Raw genomic sequence first — 18136 nt, forward strand, 5'->3', positions numbered from 1 at the left:
CGGTCCCCTGGGGGAGGAGGGGTGGGGAGGAGACACACGGTCCTCGCCACGAGGACGAGGGTTAGCCTCGAAGGTACGCGTAACACGGGTCTAATAGCTCGTTTGATCCTCTCCCTGCCCCCCCGTGTCTTCCCTCCTCCTTGGTCATCGCGATCAACTCCCTTCCTTCAACCTGGTAAGAAACGTCGTTAAACCGGCGCGATCGTTGACGCGGTTTCCAACTCGTTTTCGATCATAGTTACAAGTGTAGTTGCGTGTTCGAGCTGTGTTTAAAAATTGGATACATACTTACTCTCTGCACGTTTAAAACTTGTCTTTCTTAAACTTAAATCCACGTGATTTTTATCTCTTCCTCAAAGATCGAATTCTTCGTTTAGTAGAAGGATTAATTTTTATCATTTCTTCAAAGATCAAATTTCTGTCGTTAGCGACCGATTAATGGAAAGCTGTTTGAAAATGGAGAATTTCGAAACGATTTCGAAGGGGATGATACGTACTTTTCAGGGAAGATCCAGTTTTATTCTTCTTCTTTGAAGAGATAACATTTTTCATTAGCAAAAGTAACCGATTAACCGAAAGCAATTCGAAAATTGAAGAGGAGAGAATTGAAACGATTTCGAATAGAGTGATACGTACTTTCCAGAAAAGATCCAATTTTATCTATCTCCTTCTCGAGGATAACATTTTTCATTAGCAAAAGTAACCGATTAGGCGAAAGTAATTCGAAAATTGAAGAGAGGAAAATTCGAAGGGGACGATACATATTTCTCGCGAAGAGAATCTATTCGTTTTCACGCGCAAGAAAAGTTGCAAGAGTCGAAGAAACGAAGAGAAAGAGAAAGGGAAATATTCTGGAGCGGATATAAGAAGAGGGAAGTTTTTTTCCTCTCTCTTCTTTATCCAAGCCAATTCGTTCTTCCGAAACGGACAAATGTTGAAACGCAGTAACGCCTAATAATGTAAACTTCGGATAAATGAATGGGTGATGGTAAGACCCTTGTCGTCCTTGTCGGGTCGACACTGTGGAGGAGGCTGGAGGAATACGAAGTCAAGAAGGGAGAGTCGAATCAGGGGGGAGGGAAAGAAGGAAGAGAGAGATAGATGCGGCCATGGTACGGGGAATAAGAGGATGGTCCTTAAAAGTTGGAGAAGAGCCGCTCTCTCTCTCTCTCTACCGGCGCAAGCTAGAGCGGGGAGTTGTTATCTAATTTTACTCTCAACGCTTCTTCGATTTATTCGCCAACTTCTCGGCGCATTACAATATGCTGCTAACGGAGGCCGGATCGTCCTCCGCGTCCGTTCTGATCCCGCTTTCACCCTCTTCCGTTTGCCTCTCCCCATCTCTCAGCCCTCTGCTCCTGGCTAAGAACAGCCCCTGCTCCGAACATCCCCTGTTTTATATATATATATATACTTACATACTTCCATCTTCGTCCGATTTTGCCAAACACTTTCTTGTTTCCTCTCGATGAGCTCTGATCAACTCGCTCCCTTAACCTTTTCCAAGCTTTGATTTCTCACCCCGTTCCATCTCATCGAACCGAGATTCACCCTTAAATTTTCTTAATTTCCCCTCGAAGAAAATGAAAACCGAGTTGGAAAATCATTTTCGAGCAACAATTTTAAACTTTTCCTCCTGTTTTCACTTTGACTGAAAAAGAAAAATTCGTAAGAGAAAATCAAAGATATTATTTTTCCAATTTTTCGAGAGCATGATAATAATTTAATCGAATAAGAAAGAAAGTTAAAAGTACGCGATTTAACGAACACGGATTAAATTTCCGTTTAAAAGAAAACGAAAGAATCACCTTTATCTCCGGAGCCAATAATCGCGTCCCGTGATATCCGGAAACGAGCACGGCGGAAGAAAGACGGGGCACATTCGTAGCATTATTGCCGGCATCATTTAAGTCTACGAGCGTCGCACTCGAAAATGGAAACGAAGGGCGATAACGTAATCGTGGCCGGGCGAGAGACACGCACGTGCACGTTCTCGACGACGGAAACCGAGAGTTAACTTATCACCAAGTTTCGCGTAGTTGATCACTGAAGTGAAGTGATCTCGTTCGCGTATAGAACCTGTATCGTTCTAGCCGCGCTGTATTCGAGATCCGCTCGTTTAAGACAGTTTAACCATGGGAAACAAGAATGGACGAAGGAAAGAAGAAACGCAAGAAGCTTCAGGCCGCGCGCAATCGGTCTTTCTTTGGAGAAAACAATTGTCCGACTTATATCTTCTCTTTCGAGGCGGACAACAAGTCGAGTCTCTTTTCGAGACTCGAACTCGAAGCCGCGCTTGTAAACTATTTTAATTACGGCTTTGTTACCATCCAGTTACGGGACCAAGTTCACCAGTTAGCCCAACTATCTTGAAATTTTTTCCTATTCTTCTCTCTCTTCTCTTCTCTTCTCGAAACGAACTTGAAGGGATCTCGATGTACGATGGAACAGAGGGAACAGTTGGAAGGATGGACGGAAGTTGCGTCACGTTGCTAGCTAAGAATGGAGAATAAATAGCTCGTGTCTACTTAACATTTTCGAAGAATATACGTATACATATTTTTCTTCTCACTTGATTCCCTTCCCTTCGTATCCAATAACTCGATTAAATGATACTTCCAATATATTATTGCGGATGACGACAGCTCGGACGAAGAATCGTTCGAAAGTATCGGTCCGTCAAATCGGCGCTTAATCATCAAACCCGCGAGCATGCCTTGCATTCCGTTCCAAAAACCACGACCATACAGAATTTCGAAAATCCACGCGATTCCCCCGGACCTTCGAAATAGTGGCCGGGAAAGTGAAAAATAGAAAGAGAGAGAGAGAGAAATGATTGTTAATGCGAATCTAAAAATACCCAGCGGACGCGCGAATTTATCGGGGGTGGAGATTTAATTGGGGAGGAGGAAGGTGAGCGAGAAAGGGTGGAAAATCGATGGAAGGGGGGGGAAGGGAGCCCCTCGTAACCGTTTGAAATTTTCGGGAAAATTACAACCGAAATTCTTCCACACTCCACGGTTACACGCGTAACGTTCATCGAGTTCACTCCAGCGTTGGAGGGCTGTTACACTTGATCAAAGCCGACGTGTACAGTTACGTACATTCGATCCTTTCCCCACCCCTCGCCGCGCCACCATCCCTCTCCGTCCGGGGGCCTCTGTCATCGTATGGGCGCGCTTCAGCCGCGCTATTTGCATATTACCGGCGTGCGGCGTGCCGGCAACAGGCCATCGAAATACCGCTCGCCTCTCTTTTCCTCCCTTTACGCCTCCCTTTCCTATCACTCTTCTCTCCTCCAAAAGGGAGAAAGTCTCTCTCTCTCTATCTATCCCACGCGAATATTTCCAAGGATCGAGACGGAGAATGTGCTCGAATAACGGGGAGACGCGTGATCGTAGCCAATAGGTCCCGTGAAATTTCGATTTCGAGGAGGCGAAAGCGAAACGTAAAATTGAAACGTTCACGGGAGGCGAACGAAATTTGTGAAACTTAAGGGAAAACGTCGTTTGTTCCGCGATATGGAAGAATATAACGAGATGTGCAAAGTGTAAGTATACCGTATCGCTCGACAAAAATATATATATATATATTCTTTCGAAAGAACTTTTTTTTTCCCGTTTCGATTCGAACGCGTTTCTTTCCTTATTTCCAGGCGAAAAGCGATCTTGTAGGAAGGGTAAATACTACGACGCTTCGATCAGGAATCCTTGTCTACGAGTTACACCGTATCCTCCTCCCCGTATCGATACGAAACTTTAACCGTTCCCATAATCGCGTATCCCCAAAGTCGATCCCTTTTTCCATCCTCCTTCTCTCTTTTCTTCCTCCTCTCCCTCCTCCTCCCTCTGTTTTCACCGTCGAATCCCGGACAAAGCTGTGCAAGGTTTGTGACTGAGCCCTGTCCGACTCGTCCGCCCTGTCCACGCCGCAGGCTGCTGCTCCGCCATCGAGGGCGAAGTTTCCAAGTTTAAAAATTGTTTAAATTGTCGGCTAACAGTTAGCCGCCGGGGCTAATGAAACGTGGAGGGCCGACTATCAAGTATCCCGGCTACACCCAAACCTCCTTCCCACCGTGTACCAACCAACCCCTTTGACCTCGTCAGCCGGTGCACCGACACACTCCACCCAACTTTGCAATCACCTTTTCCCCACGTGGACGTGCCTTCGTCTCCACCCCCGTAATATATTTTATTACCTGCCTCTCTCTTTTCGTCCCGTGCACATCTCGTGAACGATCACTTTTTCCTTCCTTCGATCGTTTTTTGCTTGGATCCAAAGCCGGCTAATTAACCAAGAATATATTATAATTATTATATAACGAAAAAATTACATAAATAAACATTATAATTATATAATGTGGAGGAAATGTTTGTAACGTGCGATATGGAAAGTTGGACGATACAAACGCGTCGCTTGGAAATCGTAAATGTTCGATCGATTAATTTTTTTTCATTTCGAAGGATCTTTTGCGAGAAATTAGGGAGAGTTATTTATCGAAGAATTTGAGTTATTGTTCATCAACGTGGTGAAATGGATTTTTTAAAAGCGGGAATGGATGGAAGGTAAGATGGTCGAGCGAGGGATAATGGGTTGCGGTGAAGGAGTAGGGACGTGGGATGGTTCGTGTGTCAGCAGTCGAAAAGACAACGATTGTACGAAACTGGAAACCAGAAACCATTTCACATATGCATGCTTGCCGCGTACCACCGTGTTTATGTTATCCTCCCGTATCTCCCATTTTGGATAAATTTGAATATCTTCTCGAGCTTTATCTCATTTTCCCTCCCGTCTTTCAATTTTATTGCACTTTATCACGCTCCACACTTTATTCCGTTGGAACAAGCTTTTACTCGTATGTGACGTGTTTGTCCTTAAATTCGTAACATTGAAAATCACGTTTGAAGGTGTGGTTTTTCAGAGTGTGGTTCTTCTCGGAAAATCGATTGTTTCTTTTTTTTTTTTTTTTTTTTCGTTATATAAAGTGATCGTAAATAATGATTTTCAATTAACGAAAATCGTAAATGGAACCGCAATGGCTTGTTTTTTTTATTTTTTGTTTTAAATAAATTTTAATAAACATCGCGATGAAAACGCGAGCAAATTTTCATTAACAACGTTTTCGAGAAGAATTTCATATTATATCAATTGTATTGTTGTTTGTACATTTTTAGGGCGAAATATTTAACCAATATCGAATCGAACCTACCAATAACAGGCACGAGTAAATGTAACAGCAATTTAAACGAAAAATTAATTCAATATGGGTTGTCCCCACCATTTCCTCGAAACTTTTCAGAAAATCGTATCCGAATCTAGCTCGTCCTATAAAATTCGTTTCCTCCTAGCAACGTAACTAAGTAAGACTAAAACTTGCAAGCAAACGAACTCGAATATTTTAATTCATCTCGATATCGATTATACGAATTCTCTTCAATTAGAACAATACGTTTCATTCACGATAACTCGAAAGAATTAATATATAAAATTCATTTTGAAATGTAAAAAATTTCAATAACAATCATTTTGTTAAATTATCACAGTTTAGATCCATATTTTAAGTCTATATATTTATCGAATAATTTATAGGATAGAATTACCCATAACTTCTTTTTTATTAAACATTTTTTAACATCTTTAGAATTTCTTTAGAATAAAATTATTTTCAATTCTCAAAATCCACTTTATATTCGTCAAATTCGAAACGATTTCTATACTTAATTGTTACAATTTTTTTTACATCTGCCACACAGATTTAACCACAAAGATTCAATTCACAGATATTCATATATTTGTATATTCATATACTTTATATACTCACATTTTTATATTACACAAGCAGTATCATTTTCCAAAAATTAAATCTCCATAAACTCAAAACTCACTGTTTCTTTGTTGACTCATATTCCTTATTCTTACTCGTGATCGACCCATTTTTAAATAAACACTTCACAAATCAACTTTTATCCCTTCAGGAAATTAATTACCTCTCCATCGAATGGTTTCGCAAATCTGGTCGGAGCGTTCACTTTGTATCGCGAAAAGAAGAAGAAGAAAAAGAAGAGGAAGAATGTTGAAGGGATATTTGGTAGGCGTAAGGGCGCACGCACGTGATACTTACGTAGCCAGTTGTCGGGAATCGAGTCACGAATACCGCGTTGGAACAACTGGAGCGTCTCCAGGTATCCTGGAATCCGGGATTCGCGGATAATCCTACCGCGTTTCGATCTTGGCGCGATGTTAAACGACACTGCGGAGGAAAAGGAAGCGGGAAACGATGGAGACAAAGCGGCGGGACGAAGGGGAAACAGGAGCGTAAGTCACGGGGACGACGTCGTTGCTTCGCATGCCCGATCGGTCGAACGATATTTTTCGAATGCTCAATCCCTCTTGGATTCGCCGGTTTACGAGCGGCGCGTGATATCGTTACGTTATATGCACGAAATTCGAAATTGTTACGAACCGCGGAGAGATTATCGAAGAATTTTGTACGGAAGAAATTGTATACGATTCTTCTTTTTTTTAGAAGGAAAAAATACTGATTGAACCGTTGTCAAATATCGGTATTCGATATTCGTTTGATAAAATTCAACTGTAATTATCCCAATCAATGGAACTTAGCTCGTTCGTCGACGTCGCATGCATCCAATTACAACGATAATTCTCGTGATCGAATCGAATTTAGTTCGTTCGTTTAATATTTTGTTTGCTTGTTGCACAAAGGAAACATTGCGTTTTATTTAAACGATAAAAATCGAGTCGACGAGAAAGAGAAAAATTAATTTGAAATTGATTTAGCATCTTCGACGATTCTGTCCACTCTAAAATGTCATTTTATTTTCTTTTTCTTTTAAATAACATTTCGTCGAGTAAATAACGCAAGTTTATTCTTGTACGATTATTAAACGTAATAAAATTAGGAATCTCGAAAGTTTAAATGCGCGGCACATGTTCAGCTTCCACCCTAACCTATAAATCATGCCCAGGGAACCCCGGACTTTTTAACCTTTTCTTCGGATTCTATAACGAGCTGGGAGGGGAGCGGAGAGCGTATCATAAAACATGACCCTACAATTAACCGATTCCTTGATTACCCATTCCGTTTCGAAATCTCCTTGTTTTCGACCGGAAGCTAATTTACTCCTCATTAATCATTAACGTTATCGAATAATCGATCCGTCCCCCGGAAATTTCAATCTTTCCACCACTCTTTCGTCCTTTTATATAACAACAGCGAAACCGTTCTCCGTTCTAAACCGTTTTCAATTTTCCGAACCGCCGAACATTTCGATTTTTATTATTCAAAACGCTCTTTCCATTTATGGAATTATATATATTTACAAAATATCCCCTCTTCAACGATTCATAATACAGATTACAGACATATAGCACGACAAGAACGCGACATTTTCTTTCGAGATTGAAAGAAACGAACGAAAAAACAGATTACTCGAAATATACAAGTCTCTCTTCGAGAGACCAACAGCTACCAGTTCGACACCAACCAACCCGTTGGAATTACACCGTATTCCCGTTAACGTCTTTCATTCCGATTATTACCCGGGGCACAGTGGCACGATGAACGGTCGGATGCATCTGGACGAAGGACACGGCGGGAAGAGTAATATCGTCACGGATATTACCCGTGGAGTTGAAACACGTCCTCCTCTTCTCTCTCCCTCTCCCTCTTTCTCGATGGTCACGATCGTTGGAGTGTTTAGTCTAGTGTCCTCCGCTGTTGTGACAATCCATCCGCGCGCAAGCACAAAGACACTCACGCACTCGCGTCGATCCGAGGGACGTCGCACAGGTGGGTAGGAGTGGAGCGTCTCCACGCGGATATAGGTGGGACGAGAGAGAGCACGTAGCGTCAGCCCGGGCACGCACACCGTGGAGGATGAGTTCCTCTCTCTGTCTGTCTCCGAGGGCGAGAGGGAGGAAAGAAGAGGGAGAGAGAGAGGCGTGGACGGCGGCAGAGGAGAGACGACGTACGTGTTCGGGATTACGGCGATCAATGCGGTAAGCCCTGTTTGTTTTGCGCTGGACCCACCCACACTCGTGCAAACATCCATCGCCACGTTGTTCCGAAATCAGCCATCTGTAGATTTCATTCATCGCCGCTGTATGGGCTCACCCTCCGTTTGCTCCGGAGCCGCGCCACCGTGGCCGCCACCGCCTCGCCCTTTTTCTATCCTCGAATCTGCGGCAAAGATCGTCCCGTCCGCGATACGACATTGCGTTTATTAATCCCATTTTCGATCCTGAAATTTTCATATCGGGTTTCAAAAATCGATAAAACGGTGTACATAGTTCGATTTGACAGGTTTCGAGGTGCTCTTCTTCTTGGGATAATCGATTCTAATGATCAAGTGAACGATTGTTATACTTGTTTTCTTCGGTTTAATGCTGTAGTTCGATTTGACAGGTTTCGAGGTGCTCTTCTTCTTGGGATAATCGATTCTAATGATCAAGTGAACAATTGTTATACTTTTTTTCTTCGGTTTAATGCTGTTGCAAGTATCCTTTAATGTATTTCTAATGAAAATTAATTGACTGAAAGTTGACTTCGACTCTACTTTCTTTTATTTTCGCTCTCTCGAATCGTTTCGACTTTCGTTCTTCGTGGGAGAGGGGGGGGGGGGGGGGGGGGGGGGGGGGGGGGGGGGGGGGGGGGGGGGGGGGGGGGGGGGGGGGGGGAGAGGGGGATATTTTAACTCCAAGTTTCTCAAGTTCGTAAACAAAGTGAACAAAATGACGTTTCGATAAACATACGGATAGGATGGTTCAATCAATCCTTGATATCGTATCGCGTGAAATTGGGAAGAGGGAAAAAAAAAAAAAAGGAAAATACTCGAAACACGCCACTTTGCCGGGTTTCGGCGATTGAAATATAACATGTAAACACTCGACGAAAAAAGCTGCGATCGAATCAAAGGAGGGAATTACGATCAAAGCGAACGAACGTTTTCTCCTCGACCAATCGGAAACTCATCTTCCCTCCCCCTCTCCGCCCAATTATCATTCGATTCTTTATTTCTTTTTTTTCGAACTTCTCGTCAACGAAATGGGCGAGATTATAGAGTCAAATTTATCGAGTCATCCTCTGGAATATCTGGAGCGTCAAAGCTGAAATCGATAGAGCGATTATATATACGACGACGTTGGCACGCTGCGTTTGGTACGAAAACGTAGGGTGGGCACCAATTGAAATTATAATTACGCGCAGTTCGAGAGAGAGAGGGGGGAGGGAGCGGCGTTTTGATTTTTCAATTTCGCTCGCCGCGTCCGTCAAGCGCATTCCGCGGCGATAACCCGAGCGTGGTGGCGTGTCGTCGATGGATAATGGAAAATCATGGAGAGGGAAAGGTAAAACCCTGGTTTCGCCCTGCGCGTATTTTTCCCGCGATTCGTGGTCGAACTCGAAAACGGGATTTCGAGCGTACCGACCCCGATCGATATTAAAAGGACGATATTCGAGGATTCGAAGAACGATGTTCGACAGGAAGTTAAAAAAGAAATTCGAGTAATTGGGATAAGTAATTTTCTCCTTTTCTCTAAAACTTGTTAGGGAAGAAATATCTATCTGTTCGGGAAATCGATTTTCAAAGTAGACGATTCTTATTTTTTTCTTTTTTTCGATTTCATAGATATTTTCGTGCCCCTTGATTTTCATCGTATCGTTGACTTTTATAGCGAAAGTTCGGACTAAAATCCGAGCTTCCAACCGCCGAGCATCTCGGCGATGACCAAAATGAAAATAGTAGAAATAGAAGTAGCATGGAGGATAATTTTCGAGAGAGAATTCTTACGGGGGATTGGAATTCGAGCGAAGGAATTTCGTTCGATCGTTACGAGAAGTCGCTCATTATCATACGTATATATCACTTCGAAATCGTACCCGTTCGACACACGTGTACATGCGATCACCGCGGAAAATAGGCTGCCTATTTCCCCAACAAGATACGGGAGAAACGTCTTGGATAAAGTATGAGCGATTTGCGGGAGGGTTGGTGCGAGAGGGATGAATTTGTTTCCACGATCAATGTTTCTCAACTTGTGCCCGTTTTTCCACAGATTCCACGCGATATCTCCCTTCCGTATTTCGTATCGTATACCTACCTCGGATAAAAACATAGGAATTTTTATCTTTTGCGTATTATGAAAAGTGATGAAGAAGTTAATACGCTAAAATGCACTTTTCGAACGCGTCTCAACTTGTGCCCATTTTTTCAAACATTTCCAAGCGATAATTCGTATATAGTGTTTCGTATCGTTTTCATATACCTATCTCGGATAGAAACACAGGAATTTTTGTATATCTCTCGCGTATTATGAAAGGTGATGAAAAAGTTAATACGCTAAAATACACAAATACAATTATTTTCTAATGCATTCTTCGAACACGTCTCAACTTGTGCCCATTTTTCCAAAGATTTCCAAGCGATAATTCGTATATAGTGTTTCGTATCGTTTTCATATACTTACTTCGAATAGAAACACAGGAATTTTTATCTCTCGCGTATTACGAAAGGTGATGAAGAAGTTAATACGCTAAAATGCACTTTTCGAACGCATCTCAACTTGTACCCATTTTTCCAAAGATTCCACGCGATATTTCGTATTTCGTATCGTTCTCGTATGCCTATTTCAGATAGAAACACAGAAATTTTTATCTCTCGCGTATTACGAAGAGTTGTAAAGAGGTTAATACGCTAAAATACATAAATACAATTATTTTCTAATGCATTCTTCGAACGCTTCTCAACTTGAGCCCGTTTTTCCAAAGATTTCCACGCGATATCTTCCTTCTGTATTTCATATCGGTCTCGTATACCTACCTCGGATAAAAACACAGGAATTTTTATATATCTCTCACGTATTACGAAAGATGATAAAGAAATTAATATGCTAAAATATACATCAATTATTTTCTAATGCATTCTTCGAACGCTTGTCAACTTGAGTCCATTTTTCCAAAGATTTCCAAGCGATATTTCGTATTTCCTATTTCGTATCGGTCTCGTATACCTCGGAATTCTTATTTCTTGCGAAGAGTGATAAAGAAGTTAATAAAATACACACGATTACTAATGCACTCTTCGAAACTCGTACGCGAAGACAGCCAACTTATCCAACGAACTTATCCAACAGGACTAATTACTCGTAACGGGATTCATGAACGGGCGTTGATTTGCCAAATTAAACCAGATGCCGCGCTCGGCATCTGTCGGTGAATGGACGAACGGCGCATCCACCCCGCGTGGATGCACGCCCCGGCCATTATTCAGAATGAAATTCCACCACGGTGCGGTGCTTGATGGTATACACGAGAATCGGAAAAGAAAAGCGCGGATACACGGAGACGAGGCGAGGCGAGGCGAGGCGAGGCGAGGCGAGGCGAGGCGAGGCCCATCCAAGAGAGTCCTTTTTTCCCTTTTGCCGCGTTTCGAAAAACGCGGAGCGCGAGGTTAAATCATGAGGGCGACCAATGGAGCGGAAGAGAGGGGGAAGGAAGGGAAGCGGGATCCCACCGCCACCCCATCGTCTCAACCACTCGACCCTACTTATTTCAATAGCTTTCTCTTGCTTCTCGTTTGAATAAACCGCCGTCTCTCCGCGTACCCTTTCGCGGCCAGACGATCGCGATGCACTCGCGTATGAAATTCGCGCGAGATCAAAAAGAAAGATAGAGAGAGAGAAGAAAGGAAACGCGTTGTCCAACAAGGGTTGAATCACAAAATGCGCAGAAAGTGGTGGCCAAGCCATGAAAAATCGAACGTTTTAATTTCTCCGCTCGGGTGGTTGATTACCGTGGACACACGTGACTCCCTCCTCCCTCGGTTTTATGAATGGCGTTCCCGATAACGTTTGCGGTTAAAAACTGAAATAATACCTGTACGTCGCTGCGGCTATTGTTTCGCGAGGTTTCGCGATCAACGGGCTCAGATACGGAGAATGGACGTGGGAATAAAAAGCGATAAATTTTTTGGAAAAGTCACGCGCGATGCCCTTTTCCGTTATTAATCTTCGCATCGACGAGAGGGAGACAGAGAGACGGAGAGAGAGAAAGAGGAGGAATATAAAATATTCCTCTCTGGCGCACGAAGAAGAAGGAAGAAAAAAAAAAAATCTCAGCCGCGTGCTATTCCGTTCTATTTTCGTAACCTCAGCAGTCTGTATTTCGGCTCGGCTCCCATCTTCCCGCCAGCCTTTCTTTCCCTTTCGCGAGTATGCCTGCTCGTCGACGACCGTGGTGAGTATTAGTCGACCGGAATTGGGGTGCAAAATTCTCGAAGCTCTGGCTCTGAAGTATTTATGAACGTGTACCCACCTTCGACTTCTCATTCTTCGTCATCATCCTACCCCCTTCCTCCTCCTTGTTTCGCTCGCTCCCCGACCGTTTTTCATCCATTTCCTCTTTTTGCTCCTCTCTCTCCTTCTCTCTCTCTCTCCTCCAGTTTCCTCTTTTGTCTGGCCTCCGTTCCACCACCCTTCTTCTTCTTCTTCCTCTTCTCATCTGCTCGCTTATCGAGAACCGAGAAAGAGAGAGAGTTAATCCGAGGACCGCGAGATTCGCGTGAAAACGTAGACGAGGCGCACCCTCTCCACCAATCGCGCCTAATCTCTATCCGATATCTCGCGATGCTCGCGTGATTGGCGAGATTTCGAGCGTGGGGATCGTTTTTTAAACTGCTCTCGATGAAGTCGAACGCAAGAGGAGAAGAAAGTTGGGAAAGGAGAGCGATCCTCGGAGGGATCGTTGCATCGGGGGAGGAGGGAAGGGGAAGAAGAGAAGTTTATCGGCGGAATGAAAAAGTGGAAGCGGTGGTGGTAGGCATTTTTAATGGGCGTGTACCCGCCTCGTTAATAATTCTGCAGGATTATGCGTTCAACGACACCCTGAAATCGGATTAGCTGGATCGTGTTTTTCTCCCGCGTGTGTACATACTGCGAGCGTTTAATCGCGTCATTCTTCATCCTTGGCCGCCGTTGCTCGCGCCCGGCTAATCCTGTACATGTTAACGACGCGATTTCTTTTTATTCCTTCTTCTCACGCATCCTTCGTTATTCCCCCTGCATATATTATACACACGCATATATTTTCACGCGATATCGACTTTATATCGCGCAAGTTGGCCGCGTAAATGCTTTCGCTTTCGTCGAATTACCACGCGTTGTATTTACGTAAAATTGTTTCTCATGCGAATAAAGGATAAAGAAAATATAGAACGAATAAAGATGAGATGTTTAAAAAGAAAAATTACCCGTCATTGTTTCGTTCTCGTGGCAAAGATGGGACGAAATATCGAGAAGGACGGAAGGGAAGAAGGAAAGATGGAGAGGACGACGCAAGGAAAGAATGGCGGCAAAGAATAGAGGCCCGGTAGCCATCTCTCAAACTTACGAAGCTGCGTTATATCCGGTGTATATTTTTGCTCGATGTTTTCATATATACAGTGACGCGAACGAGGAGGTTGAAAGCAGAGGGAGCACTCGGTCGCTGTAAAACAGAGCATTATTATCCTTCTAGTCCATTACCCAGGACACTAGGAAGGCCGGGAAACCGGGTGGAAGAGGGCGCTATGGCAAAAACCAAAAACCCGGGCAACTACGGGGTAAGGGCCATTGACTCCAACACTACCGCCTTTCAACCTTCGACGTGATTTATCTCCGGATTCCTGGTTTTCGACTTCCATCTCTCGTTCCAATGCGCTTCGATCGAGCGCAACTCCTCTCTCTCTCTCTCTCTCTCTCTTTTTTCTCTTTCTCTCTTCCCTGTTTCTCCCTCTTCCCCGATTTTAATATCTCTCCCATCCCGAATCACACGTTTCGCGCGATAAGTACTCGAACGTGTTCGTGAATCGTATTCTTTTGCGTATTCCATTCGTGTTCCAACGTTCGTAACGATATAAAGGGTTGGATCTCATTTATTCTTCGATTCGAAGTATCAACGCGAGTTGAGTTAATTCGACGCGACAATTTTTCTAATCGTCCCGGTTGAATCGAAATTTTCACGAGTCGATGATCGATTACGGCGGCCGTTACGAAAAACGCGTCTGCACGCGTTTCATTAATAAATCAGAAGCAGTGGAGATTTTTGCATGCGAGGGAAACGACGTTAAATTAAAAATAAATACGCAATCAAGGCGGGCGTAATGTCTGTTGCATCGAACTAATGAGGACGGCCGCTCATTTACATTGAATCAATAATCAAGAAATTATATCTGCATACAAATGTTCACGCATATGGCGCCGTTATTTTTGTAAATGTCGTAAAAAGCGCGAGCGTACGTTCGGTTTAAACCGAATTTACCCCGTTGATCGAATTTACCGAAACGTTTCATCGTTTCGAACGACGTTTCTTCCCCTCCCTCGTGAATTTCATTTTATTTTAAATTGGGAGGAAATTCAAATTTTTCTTTAATACATCCCCCTCCCTCTCCCAAACTTACGTTACGATTCGTTGCGATCGGATTTTCATTTCCCTTCTTCACGAGCTGGTTTCATCGATTTTCCCGGATCGCAGAAATACAAAGAAGGGATACAAAACTATCAAAGAGCAGTACACCAGTTGGCCGCACTTCTCGAGAAAAGTAATCCCAAGGGATTGACTTCATTTTTCCCGAAGAAGTAGTTTCGGGAGAGCCCCGCGCTCTCACGTGCCGCCCTTTGAAGCCATTTTTAAAAAAAAAGTTCGTTTACTTTTAACAGTGGCGCGATCAAACACGCTTGCTTCTCGTTACGTACCTCTTCGACGACGAATCCGAAACTGCGACCGTTCGAAAAAGTTACGCGCGTTTCTTTTCCGCCGAAAAAACTCTTCTCCCTTTCCCTACGCACCGAGATAAGTGTAAGATACAAGATTGCAAAGTTTCCCCTTTTCCCACGCGCATCCATCGGTGAAATATCCGGAGAAGTTTATGCCCTTCCCCCCCCTCTCCATCCCTCTTTGGTGTTCCCAGGCAACATAATATCAGTCTCGCCGGAATCTAAGCATATTTAAGCCAGCCTCGAACCTCGAGGGTGAGGCAGTATGTGTATACCGTGTATACTATATTGGAATGCTGGAGTGGTGGTTGAATTCTGGAGGGGATGGATGGATGGATGGATGGATGGATGGATGGATAGTACGCAGGGGTGACTGCGTACAACCGGCTTTTTTATACACCCGCGCCCGAGAAACGTTATGAACACGAAGTTAGAGGCGTATGAATAAAGTGGCCAAGTTTTTGCCGCCCTATATCACCGGTATAATGCGGGCCCCCTGTTTTAAACGGGGAGCGTTATAGCAGCAGTTTCGTATATATACAGTACGATGATGTAACACCGTATGTAACTCGAATATGCTCGAAAAGTTCTTTCTTCCGATGCCCCCCCCCCCTCCGCCCCACCGTGGCGGGAACATTTAATCGCGTATTTGAGTAATTACGTAGCGGCAGGCGATGAGTGACGCCTCCGTTCCCTCCAACTTCTTTCATTTTCGGGGAGAGGAGGGGGAAGGGAGTTGGAACGAGGCGGCCCCCGCGAGGACGGAACCCCGAATCCAGCCGGGGCATTTTTCTTTTTTACGGCTAATGGCGGTGGAAATTTGAGCTTTTTATGTGTGTACGAATGGTGGTACGTGCGAGGTTTCTTGTTGGTTTTGCGTGCCAGTTTTCGAGGGCTAACAGGCGCGCAATGGTGAAATTGTGGGAAAATGTGGGAAGGTGGAGGAGGGGGAAAAAAGTTTGGATTGTTTCAAGGTGATGAAGGGAGATGGGGGAGAGAGTGGCTGCGTTGAATATATATTTCCCTTCGAGATAATCGATCGCGCGTATCATCTCGGAGTTGTTGTGAAGGATCAACTTATCGCATTTATCGTTCGAAGTTGTGGTTGAGAGATAAGTTTGAACTTCGCTTTATTGTAGAAAGAGAGAAAAAAAGAGGAAATATCGTTGTACGATAGATATTTAGTTTGATTCGAGTCTTGGGTTCGATTTTTCTTCCTTTTAAACGCGTAAAATTAATTTATATAAAAATATATCGTCTCGAAATTTGTAACGAAGAGACACTTTTAATTTTAATTTATATTGAAAGATATTTCACAACTATTTTTCGAAAACTTTGTTTCTCATTAAGCGTATTAACCTCTTGTTTCTCTTATCTTATAATCTTTTTATTCAAAGAAGAAGAAAAAGAAAGGATTCGAAGTCTGTTGATCGAATCCTAATTAAAATCGACAATAAAAATGCGCAAACAAGGATTTCGTTACAAAGAATTATTTTTCATAATCGTAACAAGCGTATTATCCCTTGTTTTCTCTACATTGCAATATTTTTATCCAAAGAAGAAGAAGAAGAAAAAGAAGAAGAAAAGATTTGAGATCTGTTCATCGAATCCCAATTAAAATCGGCGATAAAGATGCGCAAACAAGGATTTTGTTACAAAGAATTATTTTTCATAATCGTGACAAGCGTATTATCCCTTGTTTCCTTTGCAATATTTTTATCCAAAGAAGAAGAAGAAGAAGAAGAAAAAAAAAAGATTCAAGATCTGTTTAAAGATCGAATTCCAATTAAAATCGACAATGAAAACGTACAAACAAGGATTTCGTTATAAAGAATTATTTTTCATAATCGTGACAAGCGTATTATCTCTTGTTTTCTTTACATAGCAATATTTTTATCCAAGATAAAGAAGAAGAAGAAGAAAATATTCGAGATCCGTTTAAAGATCGACTCCCAATTAAAATCGGCGACAAAGTCGTGCAAACAAGGATTTCGTTACAAAGAATTATTTTTCATAATCGTGACAAGCGTATTATCTTCTGTTTCCTCTTCATTACAACGTTTTTATCCAAAGAAGAAGAAGAAGAAAAAGAAAAGATTCCATTAATCGAATCTTAATTAAAATCGGCGACAAAGTCACGAACAAAGAATTATTTTTCATAATCGTGATAAGCGTATTATCCCTTGTTTCCTTTACATAGCAATATTTTTATCCAAGATAAAGAAGAAGAAGAAGAAAAGATTCGAGATCCGTTTAAAGATCGACTCCCAATTAAAATCGGCGACAAAGTCGTGCAAACAAGGATTTCGTTACAAAGAATTATTTTTCATAATCGTGACAAGCGTATTATCCCCTATTTCCTCTTCATTACAACGTTTTTATCCAAAGAAGAAGAAGAAGAAGAAAAGATTCGAGATCCATTAATCGAATCCTAATTAAAATCGGCGACAAAGTCGCGAACAAAGAATTATTTTTCATAATCGTGACAAGCGTATTATCTCTTGTTTCCTTTACATAGCAATATTTTTATCCAAAGAAGAAAAAGAAGAAAAAGAAGAAAAGATTTGAGATCCGTTGATCGAACCCCAATTAAAATCGACGATAAAGATGCGCAAACAAGGATTTCGTTACAAAAAATTATTTTTCATAATCGTGACAAGCGTATTATCCCTTTCTTCTACATTACAACGTTTTATAAAGAAGAAGAAGAAAAGATTCAAGATCCTAATTAAAATCGGCGATAAAGTCGCGATCAAAGAATTATTTTTCATAATCGTGACAAGCGTATTATCCCTTGTTTCCTTTATAGCAATATTTTTATCCAAGATAAAAAAGAAGAAGAAGAAAAGATTCGAGATCCGTTTAAAGATCATATCCCGATTAAAATCGGTGACAAAGTCGGCGCAAACGAAGATTTCCTTATTTATTCTCACGGGAGAAGGATGAACATACATTAGCAACTCGTGACGCACGAATGATCCGATTGGACGCGCAATTAATCAGACTGCGATTTGCGTGTCCGTGCCTCCCTAGCGTTTCCCTCCCTTGAATCAACGAACGCGTTCGCGTTTCGTTGCCCTCTACGAACCGCAGCTTCTTCGCATCCCCCCCTCCTCCGTTTCTTTTCCCTCCTCTTTATTATTCGCCTAATCAAGAAGAGTAAACGCGAGAGAAGCGAGGAGTGCGCGAGGCAAGTCGGAAAGAAGAAGGGGACGCGCGATGGGATCGTAGCTGGAAATCGATGCATTACCCGGAACAGTCGTTTGCTCAGTCGTTGACTGAAAATGAAGAAAAGGTGGAGCGGAAAAAAAGGAGGAAGAGAGAAAGAGAGAGGCAAGAATTGACACTCGGACGAAGACGGATGAAG

At 42.7% G+C, this 18136-nt stretch overlaps 1 protein-coding gene across 6 annotated transcripts in view; it reads left to right on the plus strand.

Annotated features, from left to right (window-relative positions):
- Positions 1 to 18136, plus strand: part of LOC551623 (nucleolysin TIAR) — a 465359-nt gene that overhangs the window by 51074 nt on the left and 396149 nt on the right. The gene's annotated exons all lie outside the window — the stretch shown is intronic.

The sequence above is a fragment of the Apis mellifera genome, linkage group LG1 (assembly GCF_003254395.2).
Source record: "Apis mellifera strain DH4 linkage group LG1, Amel_HAv3.1, whole genome shotgun sequence".
Lineage (NCBI taxonomy): Eukaryota > Metazoa > Arthropoda > Insecta > Hymenoptera > Apidae > Apis > Apis mellifera.